The 15,518-nt window shown below is 32.0% G+C and overlaps 2 long non-coding RNA genes across 2 annotated transcripts; one reads left to right on the top strand and one right to left on the bottom strand.

The window, feature by feature from the left end:
- Positions 1 to 227: 227 nt before the first annotated feature.
- Positions 228 to 3,834, bottom strand: LOC114340641 (uncharacterized). Its single transcript, XR_007697374.1, has 2 exons — positions 3,378 to 3,834; positions 228 to 3,274 (listed from the first exon to the last, which is right to left on the bottom strand). It is a non-coding gene; the product is annotated as an uncharacterized LOC114340641 (long non-coding RNA).
- Positions 3,835 to 5,878: 2,044 nt separating this feature from the next.
- Positions 5,879 to 8,160, top strand: LOC126882766 (uncharacterized). Its single transcript, XR_007697373.1, has 2 exons — positions 5,879 to 7,359; positions 7,926 to 8,160. It is a non-coding gene; the product is annotated as an uncharacterized LOC126882766 (long non-coding RNA).
- Positions 8,161 to 15,518: the final 7,358 nt, after the last annotated feature.

The raw sequence follows: 15,518 nt of genomic DNA on the forward strand, positions 1-15,518 counted from the left end.
AATACCCCTCCTGGATTTGAAAGGTGACTGAAGAAACCATGGCCAACAGACTTAATAAATTAACTATTTATGTGAACTAATATAAAATATATTATACAGGAGAGTTGCCACATGGCAGCTTCTCCCTCATGTGTTCAACATTCACACCATTTACTTATAGCTTCATGATCAGATGGTAAATTAAATTGTGTATTAAATAAAAAAAAATGTCAAAATATTTTTTATACCTAAAGGTGGAGCAGAATCTATTTCCTGAATTTCAGTTATACAATTTTGATCGCTTATGGAAGATGTTTGTTGTCCTTTATATACTTTCTTATTTTGTACACCAATCCTTTTTCTCGGCGATTCCAAATTCAATTCTTGTTCTGCATTACTTCCAATCATTGCAGGAAGTATTTGTATTGTACGATGACCTGATACTAAAGATATAGGAAAAGTCAAACAATGAGGAATGCACATAACTTTCCCCTTGTTGCCATATTCTAAATTTGAAAAAATATATAGAGAATAGTCAGATTTTTTTGATATGCCATTCCTATTACAGCAAGCATTTCATTGGCTAGAATTAGTGACGAGTATAATATATGATGTCATAGTAACTGACGTCTGTCATAATATTGGAGGTTACATTTATAATGTCAAATTATTGTTTTCAATTTGTATTTTATTTATTTAGTTTATATTTTAACAACAGTTTATTTTTTAAATAACTTTACTTTCCCTTCCGTATCCTTGATTGGTCGTTTAGGTTTTCTTGTATGGTAGGTTTAGTTAGGCATTCATTTTAAGAAATGTCGCTGGCTAAATGGGCACAGCTTCCAAAGGCCACAAAAGAAGAAGAAAAAATAAACAAACAATAATCTTACATAACCTTCTATCTAAGCCTTCTATACTATAGGAAAACATGACTGACACTGGGTGCGTTCGGTTGACCACAGCGGCTGGACAGCTGAGCCAGCAGTAGCTGTCAGACGTCACCGCTGGAAGTCAGCCGCTGAGAGATTTACTAAGCTTTCCCTATCACAGCTGGATACAACCACTCAGCCGATTTCTGCTGACAGTCAGCCGCTATGGTCGTCCAAACACACCCACTTATACGCTCTGAGCTTCGCTGTTGTCGCTCCTAGCAGATTACTAATTCAACTTTCACCAGTAGTTTTTAAATTTATTATTTAATTTTATCGCTTAATATTTACAACGCAAAAAAGTAATTAAATTGTAATCGATTTTTTAAAAATTTTGCTAACTGTTTTAACGTTCTCTTAATGAAATATTAATTTCTTACTTCAGATACATTCACAATTATCGTGTAGATGGCACTTAGATGATTTATATCTAATTATAATTAGATATTACAAAATTTTAAAAAAACTTAATTCAGTATTTAAACCGTAAGTATACTTAAGATAAAAATATATACCACAGCTTTGACCAACTAATATTTTTTCTGATTAATGTTTTTAATTTCAATTTTAAATTATTCACTTTGACATTTATGTCAAATTTCCAGTAAAGGTTTACAGACTTGTCACTACTGGCTCTCGCGATTTTTTAATTAACAGCGTATATTACAGATACAGTTGGAAAAATGAAAGAATACCCATGAACGATCACATCAATCACTTAATTTATGTTTGTTGTCTTTTTCTATAAATAATAAACGTTTGTTATAGAAAAAGATAGGAAACAAAATAAGTGATCGATGTGATCGTTCATGGGTATTCTTTATTTTTCCCACTGTAGTTATCTTTGTTTCACACTCTTAAAGACAAAGAGAAACAGTGTCACCTGTAGTTGCTGTGGTAAATACATACCGTCGAAAAAATGAAAGAATACCCATGAACGATCACATCAATCACATATTCAGATTATTAATAATCTATCTCTCTCATTTATTATTTATGAAAAAAAAACAGCAAATACAAAATATGTGATTGATGTGATCGTTCATGGGTATTCTTTCATTTTTCCGATTGTATATGTTTTTATTTGGCAACAGCGCTTGTTTCCAAACTTAACGGTAGTGAAAAACTAATAAATGAGGAAAAATTTGTTGAATTTGCTTGCCGTCAAGTTTGTACGAGTACCAGTGGGTTATATTTCATTAAATATAATATGAAGTGCATGCCTAATTGTTTAACTTTTAGTTTATCATACTTTAACAATGAATTGGGTGGCTCTCTGATCCAATATAAGTACTGTTATTATTTCCACTAAAAATGGTTACAGGAACAATTTTTGAAATTTTTTGATTTGATTGATATGACACATTTTTAAAATTCTGATCAGTCTGACGTAGAGGACATTTTGTTTGAATAATAGGTTTGTTCTAGCAAACAGTCGAACTAGTCAGCAAACAGTTGGTCAGTGAGAGAACATAATACAGTTACGAGTGCTATCCCCTCTACTCGCGCTGGTCCACTATTCGCTAATGGTTTCAGACCGTTTGAAACTCGTGCTAGAACAAACTGATTGTCTGTAAGAAACAAATCACAATAACTGAATAAAACAGATTTTCCCACCTACCTCTATCCAAAGTATACATTTCCTGGCCTCATTGTAGGGAGCAGTCATATTTTTTTCTCCCTAGGGAAACAAAGTACTTTTAATCCCTAGGGAGTAAAAGTAAAAGTGATGTTGACGTCATACTATGTCATAGCATAGATGAAATAACTTATTGACACCCTATACTATTACTCTATTTTCTATTAGGTAAGTATCCTATTAGGTAAGTTTTCTATTAGGTAGGTATAGTTAAATTTTATTTATAGATGTTGCAAAATGGTAAAAACAGTAAATTGTTATTTTGATTTAAAAATTTCTCATTAATAATTTGATAGTTATACTGTACTTAATTGTTAGTTTTAGTTCTCTAATAAATTTTGTTACTTCTATTGTTGATTGAATACACAAATTCCTGTATTCAATTATGATTCATGTATTCAATCAACAGTTATATAAATATTTAAAAAATGAAAAAATGACTTATTTGAGGGAGGTGGAAAAATGTATAACATGGGAGAAGTGCCTTTTCCTCCCTTGAATGATTACTGTAGTAAACTAGTAAACTTTATTCTTGGGAGGAAAAGGTGCACTTCGCTCTCTTGTTATACAAATATCTATAGGTGTTAAATTGGTGAATAAACAAAAAACCAATATAAATAATTAAATACTTTCGCTTTCTTCTCTAAATATTGTTGGTACAGCATTGCATTTTAATTTTCTGCTGCCATCTTGTCTAACTTTTTTCCACATGTCAGAAGTAGTGTTCCTAAACATTCAAAAATTGAATACAATATTTTTTAATGATATAAATATTATAAAGAGAATGCATCAAATGCAAATACTCAATTAATTTTACTTGAAGAACTTACTTCACAAACAACAGCATATTTGTTTGGATCTTGTTTTAACCCTATATTTTTAATCCACACTTTCCGTCGTTCAGATTCTTTTGGGAAAGAATTCATTTTCACATTATTTTTCCCCCCAATCGACTTCGCAACCTTTTACCTTAGAGGAAGGCATTTTTCAACCTGAATAATAGTAATAGTAATTTAATATTTCTCGATCTATCTAGTTAAGTGAGGTTAAACCAGAGTAAACGAAAAATAAAAACCAAAATAAACAACTGATCATCTGTTTACCCCTTCCAAATGAATCCGGAAATCTGAGCAAAAGATGGCGGAGCCAATCAGCTTTTAGCGTATACGATGGCAACACTCTTCCAAGACGCACACTGACTAAACCTACCATACAAGAAAACCATTACGAACCTAAACGACCAATCAAGGATACAGAAGGGAAAGTAAAGTTATTTAAAAAATAAACCGTTGTTAAAATATAAACTAAATAAATAAAATATAAATTGAAAACAATAATTTGACATTACAAATATAACCTCCAATATTATGACAGACGTCAGTTACCATGACATCATATATTATACTCGTCACTAATTCTAGCCAATGAAATGCTTGCTGTAATAGGAATGGCATATCAAAAAAACCTGACTATTCTCTATATATTGGGGGCTATGCTGTATCCTTTACGTAAAGTGATTACGTACATGTGTTAAGTTCAGAATTACGTACATCAGATTACAGTCGTCAAAACATAAGTGTATAAAGTGGTATGCTGTATCAAAAAAATTACGTATCATGTTATTTAGGGTTCTGTCATGTCCTGACTATCATTTAATTCATGTTAACCCAACTTTTTGCTTGTTTTTAAGTTTAATGTTTATATTTTGAAAAGATGAATTTTGTAAATCGGTTATTTATGTACTTAAATGCTGTGGCAGAAAGACATAATTTAAATCTAGAGTGACTTCAGTTACGAGACAACCAGTAATCCGTTTTTATGAGATATTTCAGTGCCAAAAACTATTACTGTGATATAAAATTAAATAAAACATTGTAATTACTACTAGATTAACAATCTTATATTTTTTATGTTTAGTGATAATGTTTAAAATTTAATGGACTAAGCTCATGTTGTAAGTTTTTATGCTTCTTTAATACAATGCTTTTTTGTCTTAATTTCATTGTATTTACTGAGAAAAGAATTATAAATTTATTTTAGACTTGATGAAACAAATAAATTTTGCGAAAGCTTGATATTAATACATTCACTGACACAACTACATATGAAGTCACTCCTTAAGAAGATGTGACTACATGTGAAGTGTGTCCGTTAATGTGTCTACAGAGTTTTTTTTTATTCTGCCCCTTAACTTAATGACTGCAACCTCAAAATACAGATAACAGACACTAAGAATTCAGCTTTTTCACCCATTTAGTGAAGATGTTTTGTTTACAAATCAACATTATCAGTTTATCTACATTTCTGTATGCTATACCGCTATACCTACTAGAGGTGTATGCTAGCTTGGGAAAAGATCACTACAGGAGCAATGCAACCAATTTGTGACAATAATGTTAGAAGATCCTAACGATTCCAGAGCAACAACTAACACATCCAAGGAGGAAGCTACAGCTACCTGAGGAAAGGAATGCGGAATGTTTCAAACAATCAATGTTTAGAGTTTTTCAAACAAGGAAAGGTTAACGCAGACCTATTCTAATTTGGCTATACTGTACTGATGATAGCTAATGAGTCAGAGACATGTGTCTGTCTTCACATAGTATATCTTAAACATACTGTATTTTTTCCATCCTTGTTGCGAGACGTGCTGATATATACTTCCTACTTGATTTTACTGTCAACTCGCACTGACCATGAGGAAGTGGTTCAAGCACTTCAAAAAATAAAGGAATCGGGATATTCCTGGGGAAATGTGGAAGCCATTAGAAGAGGCAGGAATAAGTTGGCTAATACGTTTATTTAATAGAATTATGGAAGTTGGACAAATGCTAAACGAATGAAGAAGCAGTATATTTGTACCCGTTTATAAAAACAAAAAAAAAATACAATAATGAACAAACTACAGTCATAAAACTACTTAGACACTTCATGAAAATATGGGAGAGGCACAGTAAGTACTCAGTTCTTATTTATACTCATTAGTTTTGGATCAGTAAACAAGGGAACTGCATAGACCTGGATAATGCGTACCAAAAAAAAGTTGATTAATAGCTAGCTGAAAATTATTTGTTAATAGATTAACAGTGTCTAGTCAGACAAACTTTGATGTATGGGAACAGGGGAAGTATTAATTGTGGAATAAGTTAAAAATTTGGAACGTCAGACTTTGAATACGTTTTATGTATTTTGTCGGACAGAACTTCCAATTGATTTGTTTCCATTTCATTACTCTCATGCAAAAATCAGACTGGTGTTTATCACCAACTGGGCATTTTAATGAGTGGAACAAGAAGAACATGTCAAATGACAGGTATCATGTTGGTTAGTAATATCAGTCTGCTTTTTGCATGAGAGTTTAATGAAAAGGTAACAAATCAATTGGATGTTCTGTCTGACAAAATACACATGAGTTTTAGTAATCTACGTTCCAAATTTTTAAACTGTTCCACAATTAAAACTTCCAGTGTTTGCGTACATTAAAGTTTGTCTGACTAGACACCGTTAAGCTATAGGGCTTTTCATTCACAGTCATTTGTTTCGAGCTTCTGTCATATGCCGTATAATCCGTGTATAGGGCTTTTCATCGATTGTCATTTGTTTCGAGCTTCTGTCATGTGTCATATTATATTAATATATCTACGTCATATGTCTTTGGTTTGTATCATTGGTATATGCCAATAACGTATGACGTAGATATATTAATATTATGTGACACATGACAGAAGCTCGAAACAAATGACTGTGAATGAAAAGCCCTATATTAATATTATATAACATATGACAGGAACTCGAAACAAATGACAATTGATGAAAAGCCCTATTAGCAAATTTTCAGCTTGCTATTAATCAACTTTTTTTTGGTACGTGGGATCCAGGCCTAGCAGGGTAAGGGTGCACTCACTAAGGAGACCAAAGGATGGTATCCTCTCCTAGAACAGAGTATCCTACTACTCTTCATTATCGTGAACGATCTCATCGCATTTAACATAATGCATCGGGCGATCCATGATATGGTACGAGGGATACCAGGGAGCGAGGGTCGGCGCCTCGTTGTGAGCACAACTTTACATTTCCTGGTACTTACTGTATCCTGATGATGTAGTGTTAGTAGGAAATAGTGAAAGCTACTTAGAACAAAAACAAAAATTCATTTTATGATATAATATATTGAAGTACTAAACAACTAAAAAATCACTTAAAAATTAAACACTAAACCAATTAAACTAAAAATCAAATAAAGTCTATCACACAAACAACTTGGTTTCACAAATAAAAATAACAATATTTATTAATATAACATAAACATTTTCACATAACCAAACTAAACGGCAAGTAATTTTTGTTTAGAAAAGTTTAAAATTACGTTTACGCGTGCGTTTACCTAAAAGAAATTACATACGAAGGTAGGCAACCCCTTGGATATCATTGATGGTAATACTATATTATTAATCTATGATCATTGATACAGCATACCGATTTTACACACAAGATTACAGCCTGTAATTCGAGTTTACCGTACGTGTACGTAATCAGTTTACGTAAATGATACAGCATAGCCCCCATTTTTTCAAATTTAGAATATGGCAACAAGGGAAAAGTTATGTGCATTCCTCATTGTTTGACTTTTCCTATATCTTTAGTATCAGGTCATCATTGGAAGTAATGCAGAACAAGAATTGAATTTGGAATCGCCGAGAAAAAGGATTGGTGTACAAAATAAGAAAGTATATAAAGGACAACAAACATCTTCCATAAGCGATCAAAATTGTATAACTGAAATTCAGGAAATAGATTCTGCTCCACCTTTAGGTATAAAAAATATTTTGACATTTTTTTTATTTAATACACAATTTAATTTACCATCTGATCATGAAGCTATAAGTAAATGGTGTGAATGTTGAACACATGAGGGAGAAGCTGCCATGTGGCAACTCTCCTGTATAATATATTTTATATTAGTTCACATAAATAGTTAATTTATTAAGTCTGTTGGCCATGGTTTCTTCAGTCACCTTTCAAATCCAGGAGGGGTATTTAGCAGTCTTGATTCGTTACTTGGATGATCCGTTGTCCATCAAGGAAGTTTCTTGTGATTATTCTAATTTCTTCCTCTACCAAGGATGTGACAGAGTTATCTTGTATAGGGTTTTGTTCAAGTGTAAACACTTTTTTGCGCCAGTCCAGAGCTGTCTGCCAGCGCTGTCTTGAATAGAAAGGTGGTCTATTTTTCATGCCACTGGCATTCCAGTGAGACTGGCACCAGTTTCTGGATACATGTAAATGTTACTTTATTTTATGTAAATATTATTTTCATTCTAGAATCAAAGGGAGACTCTTTTAGCAGGTAAATGACGCTATCATTCTTTTTGTTCTAGAAAAACTGTAAATAGTATTTAAGGCAACGATTGTGAATGAGTGAGAAGTCTAATAAAGCCACAACGAGATACTGTATTAGAGCGTACGATTTGGAGGTATTTTTGATTAGATAAATTTTGTAAAGTACAATATAAATTAGATTTGATAATGTGTAGTATTTCCTAATAAATTAAATACTATTAAGTGTTTATTATTCTTGTAAGTTAGTGTGGTAAATAAATAATATGAAGTAAGTCTGTGTATTTAAATTAATATAAGTGTTCTTATTTAAAAATAAATAAAGTCAATTTAAAATAAATATTAATGCCTAAAAATCAAATTAGTAAAGTCGCTCACATGTCACTAGCAAAGAAACTTGTAAGCTTTTTGTTTCCGGTTGATTTGGACAGGTTAAGAATTTAAAGTGGTAACACTACATGTTAAATCAATCATTTTAAATTGTTTACAGTTTTACTTACAGTAGGAGATGTAACATACTTTTGTTTACCAGTATGCAAAAATTAAAAAATCTCTCATAGATATTGATTCACCACTCAAGAACGAACAAATTGTGAAGAGCACAAATATGCCTGTACTTCGTTATCTGTCCAGGGCCGATATCAATTGATTGTCACAATATTGTATAGGTATAGAATAATCCATTTTATTACAATTAACAGTTTTTAGGTTTCCATACTTCTAAAGGAAAAACGGACCCTTATAGGCTCACTATATACTTATACTATGGCCAAAAAGCGGTAGTGAGAATAGAAGACATAACATCAGAAGAAATAGAAATGAAAAAAAAGGTGTTCGACAAGGGTGTATACTTTCACCAATATTATTTAATATATAAGTACTCGGAAGACATATTAAGTAAGACAATGGATGAAATAAACATAGGCATTAGAATTAATGGCATGATCATAAATAACCTGAGATACGCTGATGATACAGTTCTTTTAGCCGAATCACATGAAAACCTACAATACTGCTTACTTAATAAAGTGACCGCAGTAAGTGGAGAATATGGACTATGGCTTAACATAAGCTTTATTCCAGCAATGTTCCATTAATTTTATCTGTCTCTTCCACATTAACCAAGAAGAGGTGTTGAAATTTCTGATACATTTCCAGTGGATACATTACCAGCTATTCGTGATGAATAATGAGTAATACAGACTTAAAAATTCATACAGACCTAGCAGTCATTACTTAGCTTTTGATTAAAATTGACAAATCTAAACGCACAAGTGGTCTATTACTTTTCTGTCCAAAAAACGTTTATATGTTTTTTGTCATTTTGAATTAAACACCTATAAGTTCGTTTATGCTTTATGTTTCTAGCTTGATTCTATTTTTGAAGTTATTAGGTGCGATTGCGAAAAATGTTTTTTATAAAACTAACAGTATGCACTATTGTGCACACAGACAATATAAAGTTAGTTGCTAAATCTTTCAAGTTACGTATCAGTGGAAATAAAGTGTGAACAAAATATATTGGTGTTTTTAGTAAATATATGTTTTATAAAACTGGAAAGGAAACTGAATGGGCCAGAGCAGGAGTAGCCTGTTTGATACCCAAAGATAAAGTAAAAAGTATAAGAAATTGGGAGTTCATCAATGAGAGACTATTGAAAGTATCAATGAATTGTAGTAAAAGCGATATTATAACTTTGATTGTAATATACGCACCTGGAGAAAGTGACAAAGCAAACGACAAAAATCAATTTTGGGAACAACTACAGCAGACAGTAGAAGATTATGAGGGAACACTCATAATATTGGGAGACTTCAATGCTAGAGTGGGAAACGAAAACATGAAATGGCAAGGAGCTATAGGTAGGCACGGAGAACACACAATTAATAAAAACGGGAAAAGATTGCTAGAGTTTTGTATAGATAATGATTTAGTTATAGCCAACACTTTCTTTGAACACAAGGAAATACACAAGATAACAAGAGCAATGCCCAAGCGAAATGAAAAATCAATAATAGACTTCATAATTGTTCCTCGAGAAAAAAGGAGTAAAGTTAAAGATGTCAGAGTGAAAAGAAGCTATGATATAGGTAGTGACCATTATCTACTAGAAGGAGTATTCAAGAATAACAACAAAGTCGAGGACCGAAAACAGATACAAAACAAAAACTATAGCGGACGAATAAGAACCTATAAGCTGAGAAACTTGCAAACAAGAAATGAGTATATAGAAAAAACAGAAAAACAGTTTGCAAGGATTGAAAAGAGAAGACAAAGTAGAAATGTGGAAGAAAAGTGGATCAGATTTAAGGCAATACTATTAGAAACAGCAGGGCAAGTTTGCGGGTATACCAGTAGAAATAATCATAAAAAGCAGACAAGCTGGTGGAACAACGATATTAAAAAAGAAGTCAGAGAAAAGAAAAGGCTATGGAAAATGTACATACAAAAAAGAAATCAAGAGGCATACGATAAATACAAGGAACAGCGCAACAAAGTTAAAGTAAGGATAAAACAAGAAAAGCAGAACGCCTGGGAAGAATTTGGAAGAACTATGGAAGAAAATAGTACCCAAAATACAAAATTATTTTATAGAGTATTAAAGAATATGAGAAGTAAAACGGAAATTAAACTACAGCAGATAAAAGATAGAAACGGAAATATAATAACTGAGGATGAGCCCATTATAGAAAGGTGGAGAGAATATTTCAAGGAACTTTTAAACAATGAAAATACAACAGCAGAGAATCGCACACAGATAACAGACGAAACACCTGAAGGAGGGCAAGAAGACGTTTATGAAACTAAAATAAAGATGGAAGAAGTTGAAGATGCACTAGAAAAACTAAAAGTTGGTAAAGCAGCAGGGATCGACGGAATAGATGCTGAATTATTGAAATATCTTGGACAACAGAGTAAACAAGAATTACATGACCTACTAAATTTAGCGTGGACAAACAAAAAAATCCCAGAGGATTGGAACATTTCAATAATACTGCCTATACACAAAAAGGGAGACACGAAAGAGTGCAGTAATTATAGGGGTATATCACTTCTCTGCTCAGCGTTGAAAATCTACGAAATTATCCTAGAAAAGAAACTACGAGAAATAGTTGAGCCTCGACTGGCGGATATACAAAGTGGATTTAGACCATCACACAGCGTACAAGATCATATATTCACACTACAGCAAATTACTGAAAAAACACTGTTAAAAAACGATACACTGTACCTGGCGTTTTTAGATATGAAAAAGACGTTTGACATGGTCAATAGAGAAGGAATATGGCAAAGCCTGAAAAACAAGGAAGTAGATGAAGAACTTGTAAGTGTAATAAAGAGTTTGTATGTCAACACAAAAAACCAGGTCAGGACAAGTAACTTAATCTCCGGCGAATTTTCTAATAACGACGGGGTTAGACAAGGTGGAGTGTTGAGCCCACTGTTATTTATTTCCGTTATGGATGAAGTTATTAAAAAGTGTTGGAAAAAAACTAAAAAATGCGCTATAGGGTATAGAAATTTGCAACAAATAAAAATTGAAGCCTGTGCATTTGCTGATGACATTGTATTAGTTGCAAGAAATGAAAAGGCTCTCGCAGATAACATTAGAATCTGGGCTGAAGAACTAAAAAACTACAACTTAATAATAAATATGGAGAAAACTAAAGTAATGACAATAGCCAACAAAGAAGCAACTGTAAATATTGAAATCGAAGGGCAAAAAATCGAGCAAGTAGACCTCTTTAAGTATTTGGGAATAATGTTAAACAACAAAGGTACACAAGAAGATGAAATTGGAAACAGAATAAAATTGGCTACGAGAACTTATTATTCACTGTATAAAAATTTCCTAAACAAAAAAGAAATATCGAGGAAAACCAAAATGACAGTATATAAAACTGTATATATGCCAATTACAATATATGGGGCAGAAAACTGGGTACTTAATGACAGACAAAGAAAAAGATTACAAGCTACAGAAATGAGATACTTAAGAAAAGTGGTGGGAGCAAGAAGATTAGACAAAAGAAGAAACGAAGATATAAGACATGAATTACAGGTAAAATCGCTCAACGAAAAAGTTGAAGAAAAGAAGTTAAAATGGGCTGGACACATGATAAGAATGAGTGGTGAGAGACAAGTGAAAATGACATGGGAAGCCAAAGCAGTGGGTAAAAGCAGGAGGGGCAGACCAAGGAAAAGCTGGAACACTAGTGTAAACGAAATACTCAAGAAAAGAGGAACATCGTGGCAAGAAGCAAAAGTTTTAGCAGCAGATAGGAAGAAGTGGCGTAAATTTGCAGAGAGTATGATATAAAGGAGGAATCCTCGACACCTAATATGGTAAAAGAGGCAACCGATTATGTATGTATGTATATGTTTTATAATTTTTTAATTTGTGCTCTTCTTTTAATGAAATTTTTTGGAAAGTAGTAAGTATTAAAATTTAATTTAAATATTTAAATAAATTACAAATAAACTGTTTGTTTTGAATCTATTTATTTCCTTGAAATAGTTGAAATCATATATACAGTAGACGCTCTCTTAACTGACCATGACGGGAGCTGCCCATAGGTTGGATAATCAAAAAGTTGGTTAAACCGAAAATCTTTAAAACCACCCTCAGAAAGACATTACATATGTAACTCTATTAAAAATATATATATTTTATGATCTATAAACAAAAAAGTAGTATGTACATATAGTCCGTCCGCTATAACTTTTCACATGGGTCACGATTCATTTTCAAACAAATTAAGTCAAAATATAAAGTGAAACGAATGTCGATGTGTATATACATATGTAATTAACAATATCACTCACAAGACAAATTATGAAACTTGTATGACCTCTAATCTAAAAATAGTATCATCCAAAAAGGTGTAGGGTCGGTCGGTTAAGAGGGCGTCTACTGTAAGTATAACTTACATACATAAAAGTGCACACACTATTTTTTAATCCATGTTTAAACACTGGTTATGTCACTAGTATTAAAAGAGGCACCTAAACACATTTTGCAAATTATCACAAAAACTAATCTTGTAAGTAACAGACCAGTTTAGCTCCAGCATCCTCATCTGATCTTCCCCCTTTTCTAGCAACTAGCAGAATAACTGATAAATGCTTATACTTTTCATTAACAATAACCATACTAACTCCTTCCACGCTATGTATTCTGCTTTACTATTTTGACCAGCTTCTTATCTTATTCCCAGTATCTTCCACACATCCGAACCTAAATGACTTTACTCATACTCTCACCTTTTCTATAGAATTATCACAATACCGTTTTAGCTTTTTAAGAAGCAAATGATATTTTTACACAATCAGTGTGAAACCAATTATTGCAAGCTCCACTGCAGCCCGTCCATAATGAGACCATAATTTTGTTTACAATGATTTGGTTCAGATGTGACAGTTCATTGGTTCAGATTCATTTAGTTTCTGTTCTGTTATGAATTAACGTCTTTTTTCTCCGAATCAATATTGCACTATCTATAGGCACTTCAGACTTTCTCAAAACAAGCAGTTCTAATAAAAGAACATAACATTAATTTAATCAAAATATAATTTTGCATTTTTTGCAATGTTTCTATATAACCTCAATCTTCTTTTTACAACTGACAGTTATGTAAAATTTATATTTTTGTGTGCGACTAGGGCAACCAGTGATCACTGAGGGCGGCCATATTTTGCTCTGGTTTCCGGGCTTGGCTACACTCTCCCTGGACGACAAGCGGATACCTATACATTCTCAGCCATCGTCCCGGCACAGGAGCGCGTGCGCGAAAACTATGTATATTTGTAATTTTAATAATTCTCGACAATGATTATCAAATTTCAAATTATTGGTTACAATAAGAAATAATATTATTTTTCTATTTTACTAGTCTATTATAATTAATGGGTTGTCAGAGTTGTAGCCAATATGATTCAGACTAGGTACCTAGTACCTAAATAATACGTATTATTTACCTACTTTTCTGACGATAAAATTATACCTTGCAGAAGAGTAGATGAGGATCTGATATAAGGTCGATTTGCACCGATCTGTTTAATGGATAAAAACTATTGCATATGTAGCATGTTAACAATTACAAAAACAAGCAGGGTTGCCCGATCTAATCTTGTTCTAACTATAATTAATTCATAATTAAAAGTGACATTTTTTATGAATTAAAAAAAATTCGACCCGGGCAGATACTATTTTAGGTTTTTTGGATCATTCTAAACAAAAAAGGTTTTATGTAATTTTTCTCTAAAGTTGATCGTTTTCGAGTTATAAACAATTTAAAACTGAAAAAGAACGAAAGATGACAATTTTCAAGGCTCAAAAACACAAATAAAAAATATGTATCATTTTTGTAATCATCATCATCGAGTACCTAAATTCAAGTTCAAACCTTTTTCTATCAGGTCTCGATAAGAATTTTAGCCATGTTTTATCCTAAAAACATATTTTTTTAATTGTTCATATGAGAAAGGTTTCTTATGGGGAGGCGGGCATTAACAACTAAAAAACAATGTAATGAAAGTCCAAAAGACTTATCAAGAACTGATATAATAAGGCTTGAATTTGAATTTATGTTCTTTCTTGATGAATACAAAAATGATATTTTTTACTTGTGATTTTGAGCCTTGAAAATTGTCATCTTTCCTTCTTTTTTCAGTTTTAAATTGTTTATAACTCGAAAACGATCAACTTTAGAGAAAAATTACAAAAGACCTTTTTTGCTTAGAATGATCCAAAAAATCTTAAATAATATCTGCCCGGGTCGAATTTTTTTTAAATTCATAAAAAAATGTGTTTTTTTAATTATTAATTAATTATAGTTAAGAACAAGATTAGATAGGGCAACCCTTGTTTTTTGTAATTGCTAACATGCTAATTACTTAAATCGACCTTACATCGGATCCTCTACTTCAAGGAATAATTATTATTAGAGACTGTATTTTTCATTTTATCGTCAAAAAAGTAAATAATACCTAGTCTGAATCATATTAGCTACAACTCTGGCAACCCGTTAATTATAATGGACTAGTAAAATAGAAAAACAATATTATTTCTTATTTTAACCAATAATTTGAAATTTGATAATCATTGTCGAGAATAATTAATAAAATTACAAATATACATAGTTTTCGCGCACGCGCCCTGTGCCGGGACGATGGCTGAGAATGTATAGGTATCCGCTTGTCCCTGGACGCACTCTGGTGCAAACAAATGGGGTAAGCTACCATCACCTACACATTTAAATTTACATGTTTATAATGTCCACATTATCTAAAGTTAGTTTGTAGTATTTTGACTCGCATAATTTTTACTCATGTTTAAAGCCACTTCCATGTTTTATTATTGAGAATACTTTTTAAGGAATTTCTATTATTTCTGTATTGTATTAAACATTTTTAGGTTAAGCATAATATCAGATTGAGGCTAAGAAGGTATATTTTAAAATTGTATTCTCTACTTCTACCCCAAATGTTAGAAATTGTTTAAAATTATCACTATATACAATATTTCCCGTACAGTAGAGCTTGGGTTATTTACATTTTAGCGGTATCTCAATCTTTTAAAACGGTCCCTATTCATCCTTTTGAATTGTACGTTTTTTCTTCATTATTATGT

The sequence above is a fragment of the Diabrotica virgifera genome, chromosome 1 (genome assembly GCF_917563875.1).
Source record: "Diabrotica virgifera virgifera chromosome 1, PGI_DIABVI_V3a".
In the NCBI taxonomy this organism is placed as follows: Eukaryota; Metazoa; Arthropoda; class Insecta; order Coleoptera; family Chrysomelidae; genus Diabrotica; species Diabrotica virgifera.